This window comes from Marmota marmota, unplaced genomic scaffold (assembly GCF_001458135.2).
Source record: "Marmota marmota marmota unplaced genomic scaffold, marMar, whole genome shotgun sequence".
NCBI classification, from domain to species: Eukaryota; Metazoa; Chordata; class Mammalia; order Rodentia; family Sciuridae; genus Marmota; species Marmota marmota.
In genome coordinates this window covers 1,615,728-1,638,657 of record NW_025999842.1, presented here as the reverse complement: position 1 = coordinate 1,638,657, position 22,930 = coordinate 1,615,728, and the positions used below count along the sequence as shown (strand labels likewise).

Sequence of the window (22,930 nt, the reverse complement as noted above, 5' to 3'; positions counted from 1 at the left end):
TTGTGACTGCGGGCATGGGGTGAAGTTTGAATTATCCACCTAGGCTAATGTGACAGAAGTATTCTTTAAATTTCCAATATGATAAAATAAAAATAAAAATTTCTAATATGATTATTCTGAAAATAAAAGTTATCCTCTTAATACAATTATATTTGAATGTTATTTTAATAGAACAGTGTTCCTCCAATCTTAGTTCAATATTCATTGGGAGAACAATTTTATAATCTAAGAATTATCTATGTTTTAAAAGTTTTGATTCCTACTCTGAATGTTTCGTGATAGGGTGTCAGAGGACTAATTGAACCTGGCTTTTAGGGTGAAACATAAGACTGTGAAAGCCAAACATACAAACATTTATTTCTTGATAACCACAAATGGCCTATGATTAAGGCAGAACCTGATAATTTAAGAAAAATTAACTTGTCTAAAGTGAGAACAGAGAATAATTCATGAATGTACTCATTTTTCTTTCTCCGTCCCCATTAGTCTACATTGGTCTTTAGCTATGACATGTACAAACCAGTGGGAAAACATTAACTATGGTTAATGGACTGAATGGATTTATTTAAGAAGAAATATTTAAAGAACTAAAAGCATCAAATTATCTCCAGAACACATACATTGGTCAAAGAAACGTAATATACGGTATGCCATAAATTTTACTTCTTCCAAAACCCATCTTAAGCCCCATAAAGATTGAAAGAAACAGCACATTTCCAAATCTCAAAGTCTCTTAGCCATATTTTTACTTTTCTTTTCTCATCGCTTATTTCAATATTTTCCTACCTTTCTAATTAAAGTCTATACTCTGGAGGGAAGACTGCGGGCATGGTAGAGCACAGACTTTTTCAGGCAGTCAAGTCTGGATATGAAATCAGGCCTAGGTCTTTCAAACTAGCTAAATTTTAAGAATATCATGGGGTTTTTTGTTTTGTTTTGTTTTGTTTGTTTTTTACTTTATGAATAACCTCTGAGGGGCGGATCATTTGCTTTGATGCCCCCAAAGTGCTTATTTATGATAAAATAACATTTTGTACATCCTTTAAAATATGTCAAATAAATGAATAATTAAAGCCAAATCCAAATGAAAAATTTGATGATGGCAGAGAAATCTCACTAAATACTAGCAAAAGCTTTATAGTCTTATAACTCCCTTTGTGTAAATTAAGAATCTAGGCATTAGCAAGGAACAGTGAGTGGTGCACACCTGTTATCGCAGCAATCTCGGAGGTTGAGGCAGGAGGATTCCAAGTCTGAGGCCAGTCTCAGCAATTTAGTAAGATCCTTCACATAATAGAAAAAAATAAAAACAAAAAGATCCAAGGATGTAGCTCAGTGGCAGAGTACCTGAGGTTCAGTCCCACTAGAAATGTTAACACATTTTAGCTCCTCTCTCTCTCTCCCTCTCTTTGCACTTTCTGGAGGTAAGCTTAGTGGGAATCTGTCATATTCTAAAATATTCAGTTCTCATACACTTCAGTATAAGAAGTTGAATTGAATCCAGTATTCACTAAGCATGCACTCTACTTAGTTTAACCATATGTCTGACTAGTAGGGAGCACAGGAGAGGCATATCTTCTTCAAGAGTTTCTAATTAGATAGGAATACAAAGTAATGAGGTAAAAGTGAACAAACATGCAAAAAGGCATAAAATTAAGTAAAAGTGGAAAATAATTGCCTGCCAAAATATGGACCAGACAACAAATGCCCTTAAGGAATTAAAAAAAAAAAAAGAATGGAAAAGTCTATTTACTATAGAGAAAAATGGTAGTTATCTGGATTTTTATTTTGTTTTGTTTTTTAATAGACCTTGAAATATAAACAAACATATAAACATTAATGAAGCTCTTTTATTTTTTTGCAAACTTGCTCACCAACACTCATGTGAGTAAGATAGACACTACAAGTTTCTTGCCATGACAGAGCTCAATGTAAACTGTTAGACTGAGGCATATTTAGTATTTAGAGAAGATTTCATTGTTAGAATTTGATGGAATTTTCTGATTATATTTAAAGGAAGATGGAACTGAACTGAAAGAAAAGAAATTGCCATTTTCTTTCTGTTTCATGAGGATTTGAATAGGAATAGAGTTTAGATCAGCAAAATAAATGAGCTACACCAGCAGTTCTCAACCAGAAGTCATTTTACCTCTCAGGGGACATTTAGCAATGTCTCTAGGCATTTTTAGTTGCTAGGGCTTGAGGGTTAGGGTGCTACTGACATCTAGTACATAAAAGTCAAGTATTCTAATTATAAACATCCTAGTGCTCTAAGGACTATCTCTCTACAATAGTCATCTGGCCCAAAATGTCAATTGTGTTGAGGTTGATAAACACTAAGCTAGATCATCACAGTAGTCAGTCAATGGTGAGACTTTCTGCCATAATATATGCAGCATAACAGGCTAAATTATGGTTAAAAATTAAAATTATAGACAATAGATATAAAGTTATAAATGACATTAAAGTTGGAAACATGGAAACCCAAATTGAGCATATGGCCTTCTTGTATCAATAAAGTTGTATTTCTAGTATCAAAGACATTTTTAGCATTAAAAACAAGACAAATAGCTGGATGTGGGGGCGTACCCCTGTAATCCCAGTGACTAGAAAGGCTGAGGCAGGAGGATCACAAGTTCAAAGCCAGCCTCAGCAATTTAGTGAGGCCCTCAGTAATTTAGCTTAGACCCTGCTTCAAAAAAAAAAAAATGGCTGGGGATGTGGCTCAGTGATTAAGTGCCCCTGGATTCAATCCCTAATTAAAAAAAAAAAATGCTTTGTCAAAGATGCACAACCTAAATTGAATCATGAGGAAACATTAGATCCAAAATGAGGGACATTTTATAAAATAAATGACCTATAATCTTCAAAAATGTCAAAGAAGGACTAAGGAAATGTTCCAGACAGAAATTAACCAAAGAGACACAACTAAATGCAATGTGTGCTTCTGAAATAAATCATTTTGCTATAGAAAGCATTGCTGAGACAGATGGGAAACCTGAATAGGTTCTGAAAATTAGATGGTAGAGAAGCATCACTGTTAATTTCCTAATCTTGATGCTTGTGTTGCAGTTTTATGGAAGAATATCCTAGCTCATCTACATTAAAGAAATAATGAAACATCAGGTTAAAAAAAACTTATTATCCAATGTTTGGGGGAGGAAAAACCTTTGTAGTATACTTCCAACTTTTCTATAAACGTGTGGGTCCCACTGAGATGCTAGTTCTTCTTTCCTTCTAGGTAGCATTTGCTTAGGAGTTCCCCCTCCTAAGGAGGATTCCAAGTTTGACACCAGTCTCAGCAATTTAGTGAGATCTTTCGCATAATATAAAAAAAATGAACTGAGAACTGGGTCGTGAGTGAAATCTCACCTGAGACCCGTGTGCTCAAATTCTTCTGCTTTCCTCTGGGTAAGCCCTTTTTTGGAAGAAGATTCTTCTTCCAAAGGTTATCCTGAGTGAAGCTAGCTACTAAGGTTACCCTGAGTGAATCTAGCTACTAAGGTTACCCTGAGTGAAGCTAGCTACTAAGCAGCTGAAGCAGTCAATATGGTGGCAGAAGAGATGCAAGGTTTCCTCTTTCCAAGAGACTACTGCATTCATTAGCTTATTAAAGAAGATACTATGAGATAAAAGTTTAATTGATCTATATTGTAAACTAAGCATAATTTAAATTTTCCAATAAAATGTATTTTAAGCATGAATCAATGTTTATTTGAATTATAAATCACAAGTAGTCTGGGCTGGTCAAGACAACCAGTTCTAGAGAAGCAGGTAAAGACTGAAGATTTGATCTAAGAGCTGTTAGCTTTCCACAAAGAAAAATTTATTTTACAACCTGAAACACTCACAAAAGAAATCTAGCATGAAATCAATAAATGGCTCAAAGCTAATTTAATATTTCTCCTGAAATCTGCTCACAGTCCTTGTATTTATGATGGCCAAGCACTGTTCATCATCTCACCACTGCCACTGAAGGATAGCCCCAAAAAAGTTAATAACATAATACTCATAGCATATGTTATTATTAAAATGATAAAATATCTTTTCTGAGGTTTAAAAAGTTAAATTACCTCAGAGTATAACTTGCTTTTTTGCTTCTTTAATAATATCTTTGTAATTACTAAAAATTTTGTAATGAATTCTGTATATAAACCAAAGCAATCTAGTACTAGAAAATTGAGGGAAAAATTATTTCATGAGCTTGCACCTGGTTTTCTAAATTTTAGGCATCTGAGTCTCAGAACAAGCCCAAATTTAGATAACAAGACTTCATGTCTTAAGGAAGAATTTTAAAAGTAGCATGATTATATCTATAAAATTGGAATAATAGTAGTTATTATTAACCCATGCACATAAGGTATTTAGCACAGTTTTTCATATGTAGGAAGCACTCAATAAAAATGTTACTCATTATTATTTTATCACATTTTCTTTCTAGAACCAATGGCTATATTAGTTGTATTAAAATTAACATTGATGATTGTCATTTTGACATGACAGTTTATAGATTAGGTCTTCTTGGTCTCATTATTCCAAATTTGTCATTCAGTTAATTGAGCTTTAAAGAACACTGGGGAAATTCCTAGACAATTGCTTCTGTAATTAAGTCCAGATCACACACAACTCAGGGGACTATTTGAAACCTTCGGTTTGCTGTGAACCAAATTAAACAAATAAACCAACAATCATTAATGAAGAAATTAAACAAAAGAAAACAATTACACAGAAACATGTAGAATCTTTTAGAAAATGGTGACCAACCTATTCCATGTACATACTTTAAATACTCATTTATAGCTCTCCTTTTAAAGTTAAGCTTTTGCTCCAATGTGTTCATGAAAATTTTCTGGAATTTATCTGAGTATGTTAATAACCAAGATTCTGACTTTTTCTAAGTATATTAAACATTCTTTACAGTCATTGTACCCAAACCATGTTCTCCCAATCTCTTTAGTATAGTAGATGCTATACCAGAGTAGGAAAACAAACATTAAAAGAAGAAATGGAAGTTCCTTCCTTTGGTCAAGGAAGTTGAGCCAGAGCATCCTATTCTCTGGTGTCTGGCCTGACCCTCATATTGAATGGTAATTTCTTCTTCAAACTCTTCTCTGGTGTACAATAATCTTAAAGAAATGAGAGGTCTTTCCTCCAGTGTGGCTATTTCTCAGAGAATGCTTAGAGTTAAGAGTTTTAATTGGAAATTTATAACTAATCTTGAGCTTGGAGGTTAATTATTGGTAAGAAACGTTTATTTGTGAATAAAAATTTTGCCCGTAACATTAGTAATAGTATCTTGACTTGTGTTCCTTTCACATACATTAATGTTGAAGGACACTCTAAGATTGGCTGAAACAATGGGAGCAACAGAGTTCTGAAAAGAAGGAAAAGAGGAGACAAGGAATAAGCCCAGGAATTCATGGAAAGATGATTAAACAACCTAAGAGAGAAACTGAGGGAGGGGGAACAAAACATGCACATACAAAGGTCTGAACCAGAGGAAAAGAACAGAGGAGAAACAGAATTCCCACAAGTCATGATGTGATTAGGCAAGGGAGAGGACAAGGGATAATATGAAACAAAGACATGAGAAAATTATTGGCTGAGCTGTTTAAAGAAAAACAGGCTATAAATGAACAATGTGATGAGCTTGTTGAAAAGATATTAATTAAATTAGAATACCCCCATTACTTACTAGGGGTGGATTAATAGTTTTTAATACTCTCACTGGATGCCTGAAATTGCTAATAATACCAAATTCCATATATACTATGTTTTTTTTTCCTATACAAACCTATGATAAAGTTTAATTTACAATTTAGCCACAATAAGAGGTTAACAACAATAGCTAGTAATTTATATTGTTTTTCTTATGGGGGGGGGTGGAGGGGTGATTTTAGTGCTGGGGATTGAACCCAGGGTTTTTCACATGCTAGGCAAGGACTCTACCCCCAAGCCACAAACCCAGCTCCTACAATAATTAATAGTAAAATAGAGCAATTCTAGAACAATCTCCCCCTCTCCAATAGTCACCCTTTCACTTAATGGAAGCAATTTGTGGCTTCTCTTTGGTATATCCCAAGTTCCAGCATCACTGCTCTTTCTCTTTGGGGGCCATTATTTTAAAAAATTGAGGTTTACTTGAACAAGCACTGTGACACCAGCACAGTCTATTTGATAACAGTGACCAGCAGACAGGAAGCTTATACAGGTTGAATATGCTGGACAAAAACATGATTCACATCCTGCTCAGGATAGAGCCACACAGTGCAAGACTTCATTTCACTACTCAGAATGATACACAATTTAAAACTTATGAATGTTCATTTCTTGAATTTTCTGTCTAATATTTTCAGATCACAGTTGACCTAGGGTATCAGAAATCATAGGAAACAAAACCATGGATACTGTATTTGGCCTAGCAATCACCAAAATAGAAGTTGGAAATAAAGCACAGTTGGAAATAAAGATATACAGTGTAATTAACTCAGTTATATATGATACTTGTGCTCACTCCTCTTCATTTGTGGGTATGAGAAAAACAAAAAGAACTAATTCATTTGGCCCAATATATGAAAAATGACACTTGGAAGGACAACCTGAATGATAAAGCACCATTCACCTCAGCACATTCTATGCAGGACCAGACAACAAAGATGATCTTAAATGCCCGCTTGGCTTCAAACGCTTAGTAGCTAGCTTCACTCAGGGTAACCTTACAGAAGAATCTTCTTCCAAAAAAGGGCTTACCCAGAGGAAAGCAGAAGAATTCAAGCACACAGGTCTCAGGTGAGATTTCACTTACATCCCAGCTCTCTACCAAATTTGTTCACCACGTGTCCCTGTTCTCAGCCCAGCAAGCAGCTGAGAATCATATACCTCCCTCACAGAACACAGCCCACACACCACTCCATGACTGGAGCTTGGGCTAGCACTAGCCTTTCTCCATCCCATGGAATACCAGGCCGAATTGATGACACCTGATGGTGCAGAAGATGATGAGGCAGAAATCATGATCTCTTGTACAGCAGGCATCTTGGAAAACAACCCACAACAGGTGGTATTCTGGATTCTGTGGCTTGTCTATGGACTCAGGCATCAGAATGGTAAGCTGCATGACTTAGGAAGATAAACTTTCTGGGTCTCAGCTTCATTATCTCTCACAAAGGGTTTGGAGTCTATCATATCTTAGCTCCTATCAGTATCTACAAATGTTATAGTAAAACAATTTTTTTAGAGTAATTCATGAACTGGGCAGATTGCTCAAAACTTGAACATTAGGGGCTGGGGTTGTGGCTCAGAGGTAGAGCGTTCACCTAGCATGTGCAGGGCCCTGGGTTTGATTCTCAGAACTCCATAAAGATAAATAAAATAAATGTATTGTGTCCAACTACAACTAAAAATAAATAAATAGATAGATAGATAGATAGGTAGATAGATAGATAGATAAACTTGAACATTAGTACCTTTCATGAATCTCTTGCCATGATACCTCATTTTACACACCTGTCTCTTGGTTCCTAACTCTCGTGATCTAGTTATGTGTCCATTTTGATTATCAGTTTGTATTTTGATAATAATATTATTTCAGAAATAAGCTACCATGGAGATGGACTTGACACATCAATGATGAGGCAGAATGGACTCTGTAGCCTTGGCTCAACAACTAATCCAGCCAGCCCCCTCCTAGGAAATCCAATCAAGCAACTGAGGAAGAAGTATGTTGACTTCTTTTTTTAAAAATAAGAGTCTCTAGGTCTGCCAGATTTTTTGGAAGTCAGTAGGCAAGATTGGAGAACAATAGGAGGAAAAGCAAACAATGTATTCTCAAACATAACATGTATTTAGATCTTTTATTTTTCAGAATGAAAGTGCACATATTTTTCTTCTGATTATAAGAATTTTGGGCACATATTGTTGAGGTGCTTTTCAGGAAGCTTGTGCCAGTTGACTTTCCCACCAGCAATATATAGTATCTATTTCCTCACCACACTGGGTATTGGATTTTTTTGAGTCCTTTGTTAATGTGTTGGTTGAAATAACACTATCCCCTTTTAATTTGAATTTTTAATTACCAGTAAGGCTAAACAGTTTTCACATGTTTGTTGCCATCTGTCTATTTTTCTATTGATGCATAGTTTTTTTTTCTTATTTATTTAAAAAAGCTCTCTATATTTGGAATATTTGGTTTTGATTATTTTGCCATAAATTTCTGATCAAAGTTTAACTTTGTTCATGAGAATTGTTTCTTTGTTTTTGTTTTTGTTTTTCTGTGTAAAATTTTTCTTCAAATTTTGGAATACAACAGACACTAGTATGGCAGTATGTAAAAAAGTGGATGTGGAACCGATGTGAATCTGCAATATGTATATGGGGTAAAAATGGGAGTTCATTATCTGCTTGAATCAAATGTATGAAATATGATATGTCAAGAGCTTTGTAATGTTTTGAACAACTAATAATAAAAAAAGAATCATAAAAAAAATTTGGAATCAAATATTTTAGCCTTGTTTTTCTGGGTTGCTGCTTTTTATTTTTTAATCTTGCTCAGGGAGGTCCTTCCCATCCTGTGTGTGTCTACCTCTGTATATATTTGTATGTATAGTTACACCTATACATCAGAATTTTTCTTTCTTTATACTTAAAATTTCTGCTCTAACATATTTCTGTATGACATAAAATTTTATTTTATTTTTTACAGTTATTTCAACCACACTGATGATTAATTAGTAGTTTCACTACAGATTTGTAATATCTCTACTCCCTAACATTAAATTCTTATATAGGAGTGAATATTTTTCTGCAATTTCTAGCATTTTCCCTTATCCTCCTCTTCTGATATGAACTGGTTCTGATACCACTACCAAAGTGTTTTAATCTGTGTGGTTACAAAATTAATTTTAATATGCAGTAAGGCAACCCTCCCAACTTGAGCTTCACAAGTTTCCTGGCTATTACACAAATTTATTGCCTCAACAGCAGTCAAGTCTTGAAGTAGAGTGTTGAATATATGTAAGTATTTTTTCACAGTGCACATACTTATAAAAGTCCTAAAGCAAATACTTTTATAGGAAGCATTCATCGCCCCTTTTTAGACATAGTGAGAGTGGTTACAGCTTTGAAAGAATACTCAGCAGTGTGAGTGGTGAGGATCAGGAATTTTCCAGTCCACAAGATGTATATTTGCCTGGCTCATTGCAGCCGTGAAAGATTTAAAAATGATGAACATATATGTACATAATGGATCCTCTTCACAATATCTTTGAAAACATTAAAATTATCCAGTAAGTGAAAGAATTCAATTTATTAGTTTCCCACCATTTGTGGAGCTATGTGGACTTGTTGCAACAAATCAGTTGTTTGAGAATTTCAATTGCATTCATTTCTGCTGCATTCCCTTAGATCTTGCTTGTCAGGCCCTAGTTCATTTTCAGCTTCTACAGCCCCTCTTTCCCACAGCAAGAATCTTGTGATATTTAATGGATTAAATTTAACAAACATTTATTGGACCAAGCTCTGACCCTTCAAAACTAGGTGAGTGATCCCACTTCTGTGCTCCCACAATACCGTTTACTCTCTAGCCATATGGTCCTGAATTTGTGTTTGTTTTTACATGTACCTTCTGTTAGAAATAATATAATATTGACTGTTGTATCCCAGTCCCTAGCTTGGTGCCTAATACATATTAGTCCTGACAAACATTATTGAATGTGTGAATGATGCACACTATTTTCAAAGCAGGAAAGACATAAAGATCTCTAGCTCAGTCCTTCAATTTAACATCACTTTAGTTGTTTTGACATTGTATTCAAATATGAACATCTCACATCTCCGGTGTGATACCTTCTCCACAGATACCCTGTTCCTGAATCCAACCTGCTGGCTCTCCTTCCTGTTTCTGCTATGTTTGCCTAAACAGCATCAGAACTCAGCCAGGCTCCACCTGCCTGCCAAAATACCCAGTAAACTACCTGTGAGACCCTCAGATTCAGCTGCTGGCTTGGATGACATCTTATGCCTTATCATTTGGACCCTATGTTCTACTTGTCATGCTCTCAGTTCTGCTCCAGTTCAGCCCCTTTCCAGCTACAATGTATGAGCCTTGCCTGACTAAGCCCAGGACATGTTCTTCAAGATGAGCAGACTGAGTGGACCTCCCTCTTCCGATTTGCTTCCATACGGCCCAAATCCTTTTAAATTCTCACAGAATAATAGCAACAGCACTGTGGAAATCCAAATTCTATGAAATTATCTGGAAATAGAAATTGAAATAATAATATAAGCCAGATATAAATCAAATTCTAGTTTCTAATTTTTCATTAATACTACATGGAAAAAACAAGAGCTTTGTTTTTTTCTTTAACCTCTCTCTCTCTCTCTCACTCTCGCTCTCTCACTCTCTTTCACACACACACAAACAAAATTCTTCACTTTCTGAGAAACCACAAGACAATTTCATCTGATTTCCCCCACTCCCGGCCCTTGTCCTCTCTTCAGTTTGAGCTCAGTGCTTCATGTGCTCATTTTGGTGAGATTCCATCACAATACATCACCAGGAACACATGTGCTCCGCTGGGACTTTATTCCCTGGAAGATGTGCATGGTGATGTAAATAACAGCATCATTAAAAGTTGAAGGAAGTGATGCGAGAAAGAAAGCTGTGGTGAAATAAGGCAAAAATCAAGCAACTATAATCAAAATTTCCTCTTGGAGTAATGTAGATAGTATGGACTCTGATAGGGAAATTCAATGGTATTCATCAGCTGGAACTGTCAGCAGTAACATCAATTAAATGGCAGCTGTTGCTTTGCCACTTGTAGGGGAGTGGAGCAATCCTAACTCCAAAATAGATTTCCCAGGATGAGAGCATTTCCAGCTCATGAAGTCCAATAAGAGTCTGGCTGTTTTTTCATGAACTTGAGTGAAAAGATGAGGGGCAAATAGTTGCACTTAGACTTGTGTTAATAGCTGTGTCTTACGCTACTGTATTTAAGAGTTTTAGCCTGTTAATGGAAATACATCTATACTGTGCTAATCTGAGCTAGAGTCCAGATTCTGCTCATTAAGTACTGAATTGATTACTCAGTGATACTTTAATGGACATTTGCTGACTTTAATTTATATTGTTAGAAAAGCAATATGTGACCATTAAACATTTAGAAAAAAAACTAAGAAGTAAGAGAAATAATTACTTACAGTCACAGATAGTCATGCCCATTTTTATCAAGGAAAAAAAATAAGTTCAATTCAATCAATAAAAACAGGTAGTAATGTTTACTTTCTCAGTTTAATGATCATTAATGGATTAAATTTAACAAACATTTATTGAGCCCTAGAAGGTAATTCTAAAAACAGTTCCAAATCACAACTGAGTCTATCACATTCTTTGAATTTTCATTTAAATATTTATCACAAGACAATTATAATAATCTTTTTGTTTAGTTTTTATTGCTCAAAAAAAATCTATACTATGGTATTTGTCATTGGTGATTTTTATCTTAGAAAACTTCATTTAACTAGACAATGCATATTAATTTTCTCCTAGGTGCAAAAAGTCCTGTTGAGTAGAATTTTAAACTTGTGGAATCAAACAGAAAAACAGTTCCATATAGGCTACCTAAAAAAAAAAAAAAAAAAAAAAAATTGGGGTTTTTAAAAGTTCTTCAGAGTACTTTGACCCACTGACCTATCAGTTTTTCAGGACAGACCAGCTTGTTTCCAGTGCACCTGCTGCTATAGGAGAAGCGAAACAATTAATCCCTTCCTGCTGTTGTGGATATTATGAGAGGAATTAGGGAGTGAGTAGTATGAAAATCCAGACAGGGATCACAGGGAAAATGGGGAAGCAATCCAGACTCGTAGGCAAGGAGAAAAGTCAAGGAATTTGTAACTAGAATGGCTTTGAAAAGGTAAAGAGAATGTGTGTCCCAAAATAAGGCATAAAATGTTGCATTGGTCCACAAGGGAAAAGAAAGACAAGATATAAGAAGCACAGTTGCTGGGGGAAATGAAGCACTTTAAAAGAGTTTCAAAGAGAAAAAGTTTTTTCCAACTGGCCCACTCACTGGGAAAACAAAGAAGAAGTCAAGAACCCAATCTCCAGTCAAACAGAAAACCTCGTTAGTGGGAACTAAGGGCACCAAAGCCAACTGCCACTAGAGCCTGATGCTGAAACAGGGGAGCAGCTGCCATTTAACACCTTATACTCTCAGAGTGAGCTCCAGAATAGCAAAGTGATTAAGCGATCACAAGCACAGGCTGAGGAGTCCAACTGCCTGGACTCACCCCAGCATGGCCACCTGCTTGTGGGGGAGCAATTTCTTTAGTCTCTTTATCTGTAAAATTTACAGCATATGAGTATCTGCCTCATGGAGTTGTTAATGCCTAATACATCAAGACACTCAAAACTATTAGCAACTACAATGTTTATTATAATTATGTGATAGAAAAAGCAAAAGACTAGGACTCAGAGGACTTAAATTCTGGTCCTTGCTCTGCCTGTAGTTCATCTTATGTGCCTCTTATCCAGAACTAAGGTGCAGTAATAGAAATAAATCCAGGAAGCAATTGAAGGATCCTTAGTCAAGATGTTAAAAGCAAAGTCAGGTAATGATCCTGGGGTCCACTCACTTGAACCAGGAATACAGCCATTGCAAGGTGTGGAAAGTGCCCTCTGCCAAGTGTCAGCTGAACTCAGTTCCAGACCCAATTCTACCTGCAAGGAGGTCTTTATAAATTCTGCTGAGTAACTTCACTTTGAGGTGATCCTAGTTAACTCATCCTCAATCTTGAGTACAAATCATAATCATATATAATCTGCCAAAATACTCTAATATTTGGGCACCCTCTCAAGCCAACTTGAATCAGAACCTCTGTGGGCATAGCCCAGGCATATGAATTTTAAAACACCCCTAGTGACTTTGAAAACCACAGAATTATATGGTCTGATGGTCCCAAGTCAGCTGAGTCTAGATGTTTCCACTCTTCAGTTTCCTGCTGGTTAAGGGGAGCCCACGGACCAAAGCCATGTCATCATCAACAACGTGAGATCCAGAACCTCATTCCTGTTTGCAGTCAGACCAGGTGCGGAAGTGCCAAGAGAACCAGGAAATCTTACAGAAGTCCAAGATAACTTTTGAATGTGATAAATTGTTAATATATTCCATTTAAGAAACATTAGCTAAAGACTAAGGTGGAAATTATCACTCAGTTTTGTTGCCAAGAGAAATTTGGAATAATTGAATGAGAAAAAATATTTCCAGAAGCCAACCAGTCAAGCTCTTTGTCTCCAGCAGATGGAATACTAATTATTTTCTTCCTTGACACTGTTACACCTTTTTATACAAATACAGGAAAAGACAAAGGGGGAAATCTGAACTTATTGCAAGGAAATCAGAAGAGACCCTGTCAATGAAACAGAAGGACTTGCTGAAATGTTAGGCATCTCTGCCTTCAAGTTTTTCCATTGATTTGAATTATACAGGTCTGTGTCACAGAGCACAATATCTTTGCTTCTGGAAGATGTTTAGCCTGTCAAACAGTAGTAATACAAGGCCTGCGCATCAAGCAATAAAGTGTGTGTGTGTGTGCGCACGCACGCGCTTCTAAAAGGGGATGGGGAGAAGGCTTAAGGTGCACTAGTATTTTTGTGACAAGATACCATTTTCACCTTATAGAATTTCTCAGAGGGAAGAGATTCATTCTGTTCATCCTATATGAAATGTTGATTTACTTAGGACTATTTGATACACTGGAAATGTGACATGTTTAGGGCTGCTGACATAAGAAAAAGCAAAGTGTTATCTGTTTCATCAAAATTTTATTAAAATGCCTTCTACTATTTCTGAAAATCTGGAAGTTAAATGCCAGATATGCAAATAAAAACTAAAAAAAAATTCAATTACTTCCAAATAGACATTTAGCATCATGTAGGCAACTCTTGTTTTAAAAGATAAAAGAATGAAATAAAATATTCAATAAGGTATTTGTGACACTGGTACATAGTAGTAAATCTCTGGCTGAAAAGTGTCAGATAATTTTCCTTTCATTATTATTATTTTCCTTTCATTATAGCAGGTTCTCTATTTTGTTTTGTTTTGTCCTTGGTTTTGTTCTGATGAAATAACTTTGTGCCAGATTGCTGACTCCCTACCTAAATAAAGTTATCAGGAGTAAATAAGATGTTACTAGGCAGAACAGACCTTTTGTCCTTTTCTTCATGGCCTCCTCTGACCAACACACACACACACACACACACACACACACACACACACCTTCTTAAGAGAATATGGCTACCAACACCAGGATAAGTATTTTGTAGAACTTCTTCTTGAACATTCACAAACGGAATGTTTATGATCAAGACAGATACCTGGAGAGCATTTCAAATGTTAAAAGAGAAGGCTGGGTCCTGGGTTGTCAATAGGAGCAGCAACAGACCAAATTCCAAATGTATCAAATGATGTAGCCATAATTGTAGCCATAAAGGATCATAAAATCAAATTTTCCTTGGCATCTCTTCCAGGGAATTGACTCAGCAGTGTCAAAACCAAGAATCACATTGCTCCATCAATAGCTGGAAGACTTGCTTTTGCATTCCAATGCCCCAAGCCCAGTTCTTCAAGGGCTGCCCAACTCCACTGGCCACTGAAGCTTCTCTGACTTCACTGTGGGACCCTGGGAAAGAGGCCTCGTTGACTTTTTTTAATGCAAAATCTCTTTATTCTTTTACTTTAGTGAATTTTTTACAACTACAGAGGCAGCAGATCTCGTGAAGTTTCACATTCTACACTCATTAAAACTTCTCACCATCATCTAGGTGGAGGTGTTCCCTGAACAACTGCCTACATTACAATAAGGTCAAGTTTCCTTATTTTAAATTTCAAATCTACCATTGGGCAAGTTATATAATATTGATAAACCTCATTTTCCTAACCTACAAAAGAGGGATAAAAATAGTATCTTATAGGACTGAGGGTGTAACTCCATGGTAGAGCACTTGCCTAACATACAAGAGGCCCTGACTTTGATCCCCAGTACCACCACCACCAAAAACAAAACAAAATAAAACTCCTATAGTTGTTATGAGAAGCAAATAAAATCATCCATAAAGTGCTCAGCACAATACCTGGTACATAGTAATCTTGAGTATATTTTGGCTATTATATATTATGCATAGTAAATATATTACATATAACTATTATTATCATTATATTATATATCATTATATAAGACTTTAGATTTCTCAGTCGTTGGCAGGAACACCTAATATGCAACAATCTATGGAATGAGCAGAAGGGAGCAGGTAGGAGTTCTAACCCGAAGTTGCAGGGCCCCTGAGGAGTGAACTTTGCATCTGGCTTACTCAAGGAGCAGAACAAGCAACAGACTGTGACCAAAGCAGTTGGTTTTGTGGTGTCCAAACCAGAAGATCTCTAAAAAGACAACATGTAAAAGCTAAGCTTATATATGAGGCCACTCCCTGATCCAAATACCAGGCTGCTCTTCAAGCATGTGTCACTTACTAAACAGTTAATGAAACACAAAGAGCTTTGAATACCTCTAGTGTCACATTTCAAGACTTATAGAATAATTAGGAAAAATCTGAGCTGGCAAAACTCTTCCTGGCTCACCCTGGTGAGCAGACCATCTTTGTTTTCCTTTAGTGTGTGTTGTCGTCACAGTAACTGCAAGGCTCCAAATACAGGCCTGGGGTGTCATTTCCTCATGTACTTAGGCTGCCACACTGAAATAGCATTATGAACTCAGCAATGCCTCTTCCTTTCCTGTTGTGCTGTGATACCTCAAAGAAGAAAGCTGTAAAATGAGTTACTTCAGACATAAGCATATTAAAGAAAAAGAAAGTCCATTTATCCCTATTATTGTATTGCCTATGACTCATGTGCGTGTATTGTGTGTGTGGGAAAACCTTATTTTTTTGCAAAGATCTTTTAGATAAACAAGAGAAGTTGGCAGTAACTTGATTGTCTTGGTGATGTCAGTAGTCTACTGTTTTCAATCAAATCATCTTCTGGCCTTAAATCTTTAGCAAATTATTTTTTAAAGAATGCCTTTGACAAACTCTGATATGCTCATTTTATGACTTTCTTACACCTTTTCCTCACAAAGATAAGCAGCAGATATTTCATTTCTTTAAGCTAACTTGGGAGGAGTGCAGTTACAATGATAACAAAAGACTACTTTCAAGTACATATTTGTACATATAAGTGCATATAAGGTCCTTGGCCAGTGAAGCAACAATCATCATTTTCATCTGTTTTGGTGAAGAAGATAGATGACAGCATTTAAGCAAGAGACTAGAAACAGAAAAATCCTTATACCTTAAGGGCTCAATTAAAATAAGATCATTTGCAATAAATTCTGCATTAACTTTAAAACTTCTCAGTTTGTTTTTCACAGGCCTCAGAAACACATAAATCACCCAATATTATGCACGTTGACACCATTTCCCAAAAAGGAAAAGCAACACAAACCTTCTTTTGACTTCTCAGTTTTGCTGTGCTTAAACAAAGCTCTCAGGGACAGGGAAGCATGGGGTGCTGGTTAACGTTTGTGTTACTTCATTTCTCTGCCGGGATTTTCTCAAGTTCTGCAATCAGCTGGTTACCAGCCAGCTAAGGCTGCTCAATTCATGTTTGACTTTCCTTATGCTAAGTTCTTCCACAACAGGCCACCTGGCTTTTTAAACTGCCTCACTACTACCACAGAGAAAACTGTGTCTTGCCTATAACCTTTTCTCCTCTCTCATTAGCTGAAGAATTAAGACTGAATATTTAAACAAAAAAAAAAACACAATTCAATATATTTTCCTGGGGGTCCTATATTTTTGCCCTAGAATTTCTATAAAGTAACCTGTAAAGCCAAGAAAAGTAATCTCCTTTTTTTTCTTTTCCTTTCTTTCTTTCTTTCTTTCTTTCTTTCTTTCTTTCTTTCTTTCTTTCTTCCTTCCTTCCTTCCTTCCTTCCTTCCTTCCTTCCTTCCTTCTTCTGTTTCCTTCCTTCTATCCTTCCTTCCTTTCTTTATAGAACAAGGTTTTTGCTAGAGAAACACAATTTTAAAACACAGTTTGCCTCATCTTTTTCAGATTCTTCCTTTCACCTGGGAAAAAAAAAAGTAAAATCAAAAAGTCTAAGCTACAGTTCTCCTGTGTAAGGTTTATCGCCACTAAAGCTACTAAGAAACTTCCCTACTTAGGGGGTGCTTCATGTATTTTTGTTAAATTAAATATGCAGAATATTAAGCATGCCAGCATATATACACATACACATTTATGATATAATACTCTTTTGTTTGTCTTGGAACATGTTTTTCTTGTCATATTTAAGAATGAAAAGGATTAATGGCAGTGAATAACAAGAGTTTAATTCTATTTGGTAAGGGTAAGGTTAGCATGAGATGACCTTTTTTGGTCTTTTCATTTTTATCTGTTACTAGGTTAGTAAAAACACAACAAATTATCTAAGAGAAGAAATAAGGAATGATAACTGTATACTGCATCTCTCCATGGAAGTCTCCATTGATACATCACCCAGGGTAGCTGGCTGTCAAAGAGGCACCCAAGTACTGTGTATAAACACTCTTTATCTCTAAGTGTAAATATAGAAACCATACAGCAGTTTTTGCTGTGGGTGATTTCTTAGCCTTTTTAGTAATGCTTCTATAAGACAGCAGACTGCTGAGTGATAAGGGAGGGTTTGAAACATAAATTCCATACTAAATTATTGGCTGCTGTTCAAACTGTGTCTGCTTAGAGTACCCAGCAGCAAAGTATGTTCCAAACAAGATTCCAAATTTAAACAATACATTCTTCTGCCTTCTGTATGATCTATGAACTTGAGTTCACAAACCATTAGTATCCAAGAATTTTGTGTACAACAAAGATTAAAGTTTTAAACAAATAACTACATTTAAAGTGTGATGACAAAGCAATAATAGATTAAATTTATTGGAAAATCTATCAGACAACTATATATTGTATTAAGTCATTTAATCTTGAAACAACTCAATGAAGAAGTAGCATTATTATTCTCATTTTACCAATGAGGAATCTGAGGCACTGATTTGCCTTTCCTGAACATATCCTTGTTGTTATATCTTCAACTCAGATTTAAGAAAAGAAAATATTTTTATTAGCTTATATTTTTACTTTATAAATATATATTACAATAACAAGTATAAAACAAACTTACATGGCAGACTTTTATGTCATTTTTCTGAGCTGTTACCAATATTTTTCTCTTGAACTTTTATATTGAAGTAGATCTCAACCTAAGCTTGTCCCCCTTATCATGCTAGTACCTTTCTAAAATCCACAAGTTTAAAGACATAAAATTAAACAAATGAGTGAAAATGTGCATAAACTCTATAACATCCTAAATAGAAGACACCTGTCTCATGAAGAAATGTTCATCTGCCTAAAAAAGAAAAATGCAATTAGCACTATTTAGAATGTGTAATACTCTAAGTTTCACTTCTTTTTTTTATTTGTTTTAATTAGTTACACATGACAGTACAATGATCTTGACACTCTAAGTTTCACTTCTAAAAAATAAGTAAAAAATGTAACCATAGGGAAATTAATGCTTAATGAATATATTAAATGTTTCACAAATTCCATTGAAAAACTCCATAGTGATTCTTGCTGAATGCCCATTTAGAAGAGTAAATTTAACCTCTTTGTTTTTCTTTTGGTAGACACAGAATAAATCACTTCAGAAAGCATAATTCATGCTTGATATCATGCAGCAAGACCGCAGTTCTCATGATTAAAGATAGTGCTGAGAAACATCTCTTTTTAAAAATATTTTGGAATGGAAGAACAACACAGAAAAAGAATCATATATATTTAAATGTTTTAATGTTCAAGCCCAGATTCTAATCCTTAACTCACAAATAGAAGGATTTATGACTTAAAATCACTGTACCAAAGGTCACTATAAATAAAATCTGGCAGCGAAAAATGATAAAAGTATATTAGTTATAATATTTAGAGGTTTAGAAGTTCTGGTGCATACATAGAAGATAGATAGACAGATGTCCTTTCAATTAGATTTCTGAGAGATACAACATCATCTTCACAACTAGATACATGAGCATAGTTAAAATTGCTTGTAATTATAATTTTTCTTTGCATGCTAAAATCATGAGGGCTTTCCTGCAGAATTTTTTGAGTAAAAAGCTATTAACCAAATGTATAATCACTTTTCTTTCTTAATTTTATACTTATCCATACTTCTGATATACTCATCATCAGAAATCTAGAGCCACAAAAGTTAGCAGAACATCCGCAATGTTAATGGGACTGAGAAACTTCAAAGCCAATTGTATTAGTCAGCTTTGCATTGCTATAACCAAAATACCTGACAAGAACAACTTAAAGGAGTAAAATTTTATTTTGGGTTCCTGGTTTCAGAGGTTCAGTCTGCAGTGGGCAGACTCCATTGCTCTAGACCAGAGGTGAGGTAGAGCATCATAGCAGAAGAGCCTGGCAAGAGGAAAGTTGCTCATCTCACGGTGGCCAGAAAGCAGAGAGAGAAGAGACTGGAGCCAGGCAGACAACATACAATTCCTGAGGGCATAGCCTCAGAGATCTACTTCCTCCATCCAAAGCTCTACCTTGCACACTATTCCTTTAAAAATATTAACCCATCATGTGGATTAACTCAGTGTTTAGGTTACAGCTCATAATCTAATTGCCTATCCATGAGCTTATTGGGGGACAACTCCTATCCAAACCATTAAACCAACTGATATTTAGTAACACCTTGTGTCTAAAAGACTTTATAAAATTGCCCTGGATTTAATGAGGCAAAACCTACTCCAAAGTACCCTAATTCTAACAGAGCACCAAACTGTCTAAACTAGAAGAAATCACTTCTAAAAGTTATGGCCCCGAAAAAAATCAGAGTGAAGGGTGGAAGACACTGATCTGGGTCTTCAGGAGTAGACAAAGTCTTCACAAGAACAGAGAGTAAATGCATTCCAAGCATGGGGAATAACATGAGCAAAGGTGAAGCACTGAAATGTTCACTGGGTATGTGTTTGGATAATGGACCATAATCTGAAATACCTGAAGTAGATGGACCTCTTGCTGAGTAATGGGAAAGAGACTGGAAAAGTTAAGTAGGTGCCAGACGATGGAAGGCTTTCAAAATACCCAGCCTAGGTGTTTGGCAGCAACTAAGAGTCCCAGTAGATAACTGAAGAGTAGACAGACAAGCACAGTAATGCTTTAGTGAAATTAATCCCGTGATCATGGACAAGATGATTTGGGTGGCAGTGGGGGATGGAAGGAGGGGGAGCAGTATTAAAATCAGGTGAAGGGTGAAGAGAATGGAACTTCTTATGGTAGGAGACAAGGCAATGTATGATGAAGGGGAAGGGGAGGGTTTCAAAATGGCACAGAAACATGTACTTGCATAAATAAGAGAACAGATCTGCATAGTCATGAAGAGTTTGATTGTTCACATAGTGGAGGAAATCACATGGTTTAATTTGAGCTCTTCTTGACTCTTAGGAGTAATCTTACAGCCATGAAGACAGTTAATGACACTCAAAACTCCACTTCATCAGCAAACGTGGCTTTCATTCAGGGCCAAATACTGTGCTCCATTATCTACAAACTGTCCCCCTGACTCCAAAAGAAATTACTTGTATAGAACTCATGGCAGATCTTGGCATTAGTAGGCATTTGGAAGCCAACAATGTGACCCTTCCTAGGATAAAAATCAGAAAAACTTAAAGCATTTATTTCTGACTTTGCAAAACTCTTTCAAGACAAAGATTTTCATTTCCAGTAAAGCACTAGGAGTTTCTTCTCCAGTCCTAATGTTACCAAAGTGCACCACTACTAGTACATATCATTACATATGATTAAATTCACTTAGTTTGAAAATTAATCAAGTAATCAGAACTATGAAACATAAAACATACTGAAATGTGTGTACTATTTCATTTTCTTGAACACTATATAAGTTTTAATTTGGTTTTCTTAAAATAGGAACATTTACCAAAAAAGTTGATACATTCCAATTTGTTAACAATTTGCTCAAAATTCATAGATGATTTCTTTCTCTATGTTGACAAAATAAACTTTAACAATTTCTTTTAAAATGTGCTTTTATATCTTCTTTGATAGTGTCCTTAGCCTAGAAAATTCACTAATCCTCTGTGCAAAGCCAGCCTAACTACAGACCACAGGTATCAGTTCTAACCTTTTCACCAATGTACAGCCGTAACCTGTCAGATTCAACAAGTAATTGTTCACTCTAAGAAATTCTGCTAAAATTGCATAGCAAATCATGGAAGGGGGAGACAATAAACTCATCATTTAAAATGAGAACTTCCTTCACACCATAGTAAACACACCCATACATACATCCATGCAACTTAAGAAAGGATTCTTTTCTAATAAATTCAGTTTAAGTTTTTAAAACAGAATCTGTTACATCTATATAAAAGCACTGACTCAATTTGTTTTAAAATATACACAACATGCTCCTGAGTAGTTATACTCAACAATTGCAAAAGTAATGATTCCACACCAGGCATACTTGGTGCCTAGTGGGAAGCGTTTGGGGTGACCGTAGTGTAATGAGGTCAGAATCAGCACAAGGTGTACCAGTGTAATCAGAGACCTACGCAAAAAGAGACACATAAGACAGCAAGTCCCAAGTGCAGCAATAGGAGTACCATGCGGGGCTTTCCTCTCATTTACCATACATGAGGCTTAGCTAGTTTCAATAAATGAAAGTTATTTTGCTTCTGGGGAAATATCCCTTCCACTGCTTAGCCAACCCAATTGTGAAAGGAGCTGCAAAACTGTCTTTCGTCATACTTCTGTTACCTGTGATAACTTGGCAGAAATAGTTTGACGGCTCTTAAAACATTATAAAATTCTTTGTGTTTAAAAGGAATCTGTATAATCCTGAAACAGAAATGAAGTCTCTGATTTTTCTTAAATAATTATAATAATTCCTAACATAGTAGAACAGGAAGAATCAAAGGAAAGAGACAAGACAGAATCGGAGAGAACTCTGTTCTTGGAGAAACAGAAATTTCTTACGAGAGTAAGTAGCTATGTATTTTGCTCTTACCTGCCAGCAGCTCGTTTAACCAAGGATATGTCCTTTATGGAGGTAGTTTATCCTTTGAAGAACCCAGTGGCTTGTCCCACAGCCCAGGACAGACTCGAGTTCTGAAAAACTATCCAGCCCAAAAGAATACAGAGGAAAAAGCTTTTCCCACTTTCTTTCCTGGGTCTAGCCAATAGCTGAAGTCATGCAGGAAATTGAGTAGAGAGGGGGAAAGCAGCTTCTCCCTGAAATCCTGATCAGCAGAAATTGGGAGTTGTATATCTCCCACCGACTTTTATTTAAAAGTTTTTTTCAACTGTTGCTAGGTGTTGTTGGGTTCTGAGATTAGGTTTCTCCTCTTCTGCTCCCTTCACAACACTGTCAGAGCAATGACTTTGTTGAGGAGCTGAGCTCGCGAGTGCTATATTTAACCAGTGTTCTCAGCAAGTCGAGCCTGTCAACAGCTGAGAAGTTTGGAGCCGGCTTTACTCAGTTCCTAGGCAGCTGGGTTATCAGTGGATACAGCACTGCTCACCCTGTAAGATTGAGGGGGAAACCGGCAGACCCTTTTAAGGACCTCTGCTCATTTCACAGAGGTAATTATTGTTTGGAGCTCTTAACTGCAGACTGTGATTTGGGACTTAGGTTTTAAAATCTGAAAAGAAACAGAGCAGCAGTTGTCTTGGGCAGAGCAATTTACCAATGCAATATTCTTCTCAATTAGGCTCTCTCTGATAAGTGTTCTGATTTAAAAAAAAAAAAAATGCTTTTAAAGTGTATCACAACTGTTGGGGAAATTCACGGTGAGAGATCATTTCCAAGCAGCTTTCAACACT

The 22,930-nt window shown here is 36.0% G+C and overlaps 1 protein-coding gene across 2 annotated transcripts in view; it reads right to left on the bottom strand.

Annotated features, from left to right (window-relative positions):
- Filip1 (filamin A interacting protein 1) overlaps positions 1-22,542 on the bottom strand; it is a 174,555-nt gene extending 152,013 nt beyond the window's left edge. For both annotated transcript variants that reach the window (XM_048800495.1, XM_015498859.2), the window contains exon 1: positions 22,116-22,542. The gene's annotated coding sequence lies outside the window, so the exon portion shown is untranslated. The remainder of the gene's footprint in view (positions 1-22,115) is intronic.
- Positions 22,543-22,930: the final 388 nt, after the last annotated feature.